This window comes from Macrobrachium rosenbergii, chromosome 30, assembly GCF_040412425.1.
Source record: "Macrobrachium rosenbergii isolate ZJJX-2024 chromosome 30, ASM4041242v1, whole genome shotgun sequence".
In the NCBI taxonomy this organism is placed as follows: Eukaryota; Metazoa; Arthropoda; class Malacostraca; order Decapoda; family Palaemonidae; genus Macrobrachium; species Macrobrachium rosenbergii.
In genome coordinates, this window is record NC_089770.1 from 34,957,064 (window position 1) to 34,962,832 (window position 5,769).

The 5,769-nt window shown below is 34.2% G+C and overlaps 1 long non-coding RNA gene across 1 annotated transcript; it reads left to right on the forward strand.

Moving 5' to 3' along the window:
- Window positions 1–2,066: 2,066 nt before the first annotated feature.
- Window positions 2,067–5,129, forward strand: LOC136854812 (uncharacterized). The gene is made up of 2 exons (XR_010857814.1): window positions 2,067–2,349; window positions 4,817–5,129. It is a non-coding gene; the product is annotated as an uncharacterized lncRNA (long non-coding RNA).
- The last annotated feature ends 640 nt before the right edge of the window (window positions 5,130–5,769 follow it).

Here is a 5,769-nt window from a genome sequence, read left to right on the forward strand (position 1 = left end):
TATATATATATATATATATATATATATATATATACATATATATATATTATATATATATATATATATATATATATATATATATATATAATCCACATGATCATATTTTTCAGATCCTACCTATCACATACAAACACACACACACACACACACACACATATATATATATATATATATATATATATATATATATATATATATATATATGTATATATATATATATATATATATATATATATATAGTATACATATATATATATACATATATATATTATAATCTCATGATAATATTTTTCATAGCTCCATCTAATAATATCGAAACAGGATTCGAATATCAAGCGATGATCGAACAATATGATCTGGTTTCAGTAAATTCATTGATCAACGTCTGAATTAGCCGCTAATTATATCAATTTTATGACATTATAAATGATTTACTTAATGGCACTTTGTCCTCCTACCTTCAATTGCCCCAAAATTTTGGGATATATTTATCACTGCAACCACTGAATCCATATGGCAAATCGCTGAAGGTGGCCTTTTACCGTAGCAGATTACGAACCTACGCACCTTTAATTAGTAATAATAAATCTAATTATAAAAATTACCTTGCATTCAGTGGTGCGAGTTAATCAGCTCTCCGTTGAATTATCTTAACAAAAGTGTTCTATACTATTTTTGTCTATGACCATGCGTCATTGTGACGCCATGTTACATTAATTAACATGATAATATCCTTTGTTTCAGCTCCGGGCCATAAACGATGAACGATAAGATGAACACAATACAGTACACTAAATCAAGTACGCTAGTAACAAAAAGTAATATTCATTAACTCTTATGCCCAAGCACTGCTGAAAACAACAGCAACAACTATAATAATAATAATAATAATAATAATAATAATAATAATAATAATAATATTTTTTCAGATGGGCCAACTACTGATACATAATTGGGGTAGTTCGCTAAAAAGGAAGAGTGCCCGGCAACTCTCAATAATAATAATAATAATAATAATAATAATAATAATAATAATAATTTCTGTCGATTTTCTGATCATCGCCTTAAACTTCTTCGGTGGCGAAAGGGCGACAAAGCGACGTCCCACAAACAGCAGTTGCAGCGGTCGTTGGCTGTTACCTCAAGAACAAGTTTGTTTCAGTGTTGTAGAGTCCCTGGCTTGGGAAGCAGGTATCGCTGATAACTCGACTTTTCGCGTTCATTTCCAGGTTTGGATATCGGACGCTGTACTGGACGAACGTTGATTTACCTTTGTTTGGTTTTATGTGTAGTCCTCCGCCGATGATTCCTCTGATGGGCCCTGTACGTTTTCTCAAAGTAAGGTGCTTCTTATATTTTGTGATTAGTGTTTCAGTGTTTTCGTCAGTATCGTACTTCCTGCAAAATAGACGAGTAGTTCTTTTCAAATTTGCTGCACGATCTTCAGTGTAGGCGATATTTTGTTGTATAGTCTTGGTGCGCTGTGTACAAATGCCTGACTTACAATTTGTTCTAGGTTCAAATAGCCTATATAAGCTTGAGAAGTTTCTCGGGTATGTCGTTTTGTGAATAGACTTTGAGATTTTAGGCGTGAATCGTGCTTCAAGGTCCGTTGGGATGGCGAATGGATACTGTTTACCGTTTTGCGTTTTATATTTCTCACATATTTAGACTGTGGTACTTGAGCTGTGACATACAGTTGTCGTATGAAAGTTCCCGTTTACGGGTTTTGTATCTTCACAATATTGGTATTTTCGATTTTTGGTTGTAAATTCCTACAATAACTGTTCAAAATGTTTAGAATGTTAGGTATTGTTGTAGACCGCGTTTCAACATGGTATTTAAGACTGTTTCGAAGTATATTTATTTCTAAGTGAACTAGATTGCTTTGAGTGGTAATTCTATGCACTGTGCTTTTATACTAGTAATTTTATGCAGTGGTACGTATGTTTTAATGTTAAACTTGAAAGGTAATAGAGCAAGTCTTACGATGCAATAGGGTTTACAGCTCTGAGGATTAGAGAGGCTTAACTCGATTACCAGTAGTTTCATTACAAGAAGATAAGTTGATTTAAACTTTAATTGTAGGCTTAAGTGGCAATAAACTAGTAATAACCCTTATCAGTATTTATAAAGCCTTGCTTGCTGCTCCTTGTCTTAGTATTTTAAAACTTATCAGATGGCCCAGCTGATTGTAACCAATAGTCAGCCTTTGGTTCTTTCCACTTGCTAGAACATTTTGGGTTATAATGTATTTTCTTATTTCAGGTCAGGGTGTGTCGTTAAATAAGCGCCCCACAATGAGCTATTGAATTGTCCGAGATGTACAGATACCTTATGACTAAACAGGCAAGTTATTCTTGTTTTATAGTTGAGTGACTTGAGCAACCCTCCGAACATTTTTTAGCTTAGTTTTTGAAGAATCAAAACTCGTAAGTTTTCATTTTCTAAGTTTAGACTTTGTTTTACTGCATTTGGTCTATTTTTTCCAGATTCAAAATCTGTTTCTTTGGGAATTTTGAAAGCCATTTTATCTTTAACACTGTAAAGGTTAAAATAGTCTTTGAATATTTCAAGAAATTTTGGCATGTTTCAGCTTCTGAACTTTTTTGTTTTCAAGTATTTAATTTTTATTCGTTATTAGTTTAGTTATATTTTAGCATCAAAAGTTAGGTTAATGTGTGTGGAAGTTTTAATGTGTGTGGAAGTTTTAATGTGTGTGGAAGTTTTAATGTGTGTGGAAGTTTTAATGTGTGTGGAAGTTTTAATGTGTGTGGAAGTTTTAATGTGTGGAAGTTTTAATGTGTGTGGAAGTTTTAATGTGTGTGGAAGTTTTAATGTGTGTGGAAGTTTTAATGTGTGTGGAAGTTTTAATGTGTGTGGAAGTTTTAATGTGTGTGGAAGTTTTAATGTGTGTGAAGTTTTAATGTGTGGAAGTTTGAGTAAGTCTGGTATTTTCTTAGGTTAGTGGATTTAAACTTGTTAAAATTTATTTAAACTTTTGCCCTATGTTGTTTGATCTTGTAATTTCAGCTGTTTTTTTTTTGAATTGCAAAGTTTGGTTGTCTCTTTTGGAATTTTGAAGTTTTTGAACACTAAAAATTTTTTAAGCTCCTGAGTAATTATTTCAGCTTCAAAATTAAGTAATGTGTGGAAGGTTATTTTTGAAAGTCTGAGTAAATCTGGTATTTTGTTTAGGTTAGTGGATTTAAAATTGTTTAAATTTATTTAAACTTTTGTCTTACTTTTTGCCTACGTGTTTGATCTTTGTACTAGCTAATGTTTTTAGAAATTGAATTTTTTTAGAATTTGGAATTTTGGAGTTTTTAAACACTAACAACTTATTAAGCTTCTGAGTAATTAGATCAGCTTCAAAATTAAGTTTAAAATTAAGTTTTGGGTGTAAATTAAGTTTTGGGTGTAAATTAAGTTTTGGGTGTAAATTAAGTTTTGGGTGTAAATTAAGTTTTGGGTGTAAATTAAGTTTTTCTTTGCCCACTTCCCAAGTCCACCTTTGCCGGGGTGGCGGTGCCACCGTTGTGGCAAAGTTGTGGATGAGTTGTGCATGAGACTTGGCCGTCACCATGCACAACAGAAGCCTGAAACAAGCATGGTGACTTTGCCACCATGCCCAATAGGTATCTCAAACCAACCAGCTCCTTACTTAGGCTAGAACTGAAGGCTGATAGTTTTCATGTAGCTAGGACTTAATGGGGAGTTAGGTATGGAACTTGAAATATAGGATGTTAGAAATTGAAGAACGTGTTGATTGTATATAGATGCAGGAGTTAGGATAATAAAGGTAATAAACACAAGTCTCTCATAAGAATGCTGGGAATAGACTGGGGTAAAAAAACGTGATAGTCAGACGTAGGGAGACATTTGACAGTGCAAGTTATTAATAGTAGAGGGTATTACAGTACTTAAGCCCTTTGTTTGGTCATGAGATTTGAATTTGAATGTATTAGTGCAGCTGAGAATAGGGAAGGGTAACTCTGACATACGTTTATAACTTAGAATTTCATTCCCACTAGTAAATAGGAACTAGACAGGTAACAGGTGGATCTTAGTGATTTTCTAAGAGGCCTAGGTCTTGGGGTGTTAAAGAATTTTTGATGTTCATGTCGTTGACTTGGTCAGGTATTCTAATAGGCTGGTTAACAGTGGAAATTGTAATTAAAGTTTGGGCAGTCTTTTTAACATCGTTTGTCAACCCGCCAACACCCCACCTTCTCATTCTTACTCTCAAGCAAGCTTTCATGTTAGAAATCGACCGTTCAGATTTCATTGCGTATTTTCATTGACCCCTACCTTCATCCAATGCCGAAGCTTGCTTCGGGAACCCCTTTCTTATTCTAAATTCCCGACTTCATTTTTTGCCCCTTGGGATTGTGCAGTTTCAATTCCCTTAAGACTGGATACTAAAGGACGAAAGTTGCCAGATAGTGTTTGCATTGCATGGTGCCATTATGTAGCACCAAAGTCAGATGCAGCTCGGTGCGCAAGATTGGTGCCCATTAAATGTGTATCTTAGAGGATGCCGGCACTCTATCCTGTACTTTTGGAGTTTGAAGGAACAATGGCAATAATATATGGGATTGTTAATGTGGAAGTTGATGGCAGTTTGAAGTAACAAACTACTAATACATGGGATTGTTAATGGGAAAGTTTACTCATACGATTTAGTATTAATTATAAACTTATAATAGCTACTGGGACTAACTGAACAGGCTATTTTCACTTTAAGAGGGTAGGTTATGTCATGGAAACTTTTAGTATATTCTAAAACCAAACAAACTACTTTTCTTATGCACAGGCTCTTGGTGTAGCTGCAGCAGATCATAACTATCGACACTAATACTAATGGAAAGCAACTCTTATTCGTTAAGACTGAATATCCTGTGAGGATTCGAAGCGCTCTGAATTCGGTTACCCAAACAACAAGAACTGTTTGTAGAGACACTACATGGCATGTGACGGTTTGAAGCGCACTGAATTCGGTTACCCTGACAAATAGACCTCGGGAGATGCTGTGTTCTACCTGCTATTCAATTTTTTAGAGTGATTACTTTGGACATGTAATAGTATTTACGTGTATGAAGACCAGCATAATATACATGTCTATAAACCTTGTCCTTTTCTTTAACACCAAAATGTCATGTGATGAGGTGGACTTTGTAATACTCCTTGAAAGACGAGGAATGTCCTTTGAGATCAAAGGAATGGTAATCAAATGATGGGGTGGACTTTGTAATGCTCCTTGAAAGACGAGGAATGTCCTATGAGATCAAAGGAATGGTAATCAAACGATGGGGTGGACTTTGTAATACTCCTTGAAAGACGAGGAATGTCCTATGGGATCAAAGGAATGGTAATCACTCTTGATTGGTTGGTTAACAGAAGTAAGATGGGGAAATCGATATGGGAAATGAAGTAACTGAAATACTGGTTTTTAATTCTGAGGAGATTCTAGTATATTAACCTCGAATTTTGGTTTTTACTTGCAATAGTCTATGCAGATTTAAACTTCTATTCAGCAATAGTCTATGCAGATTTAAACTTATCCAGCAATAGTCTATGCAGATTTAAACTTGATTTACAATATTCATGCAGATTTAAACTTATTCAGCAATAGTCTATGCAGATTTTAACTTCTATCACAATAGTCTATACAGATTTAAACTTATTCAGCAATAGTCTATGCAGATTTAAATCCTATTCAGCAATAGTCTATGCAGATTTAAACTCTATTCAGCAATAGTCTATGCA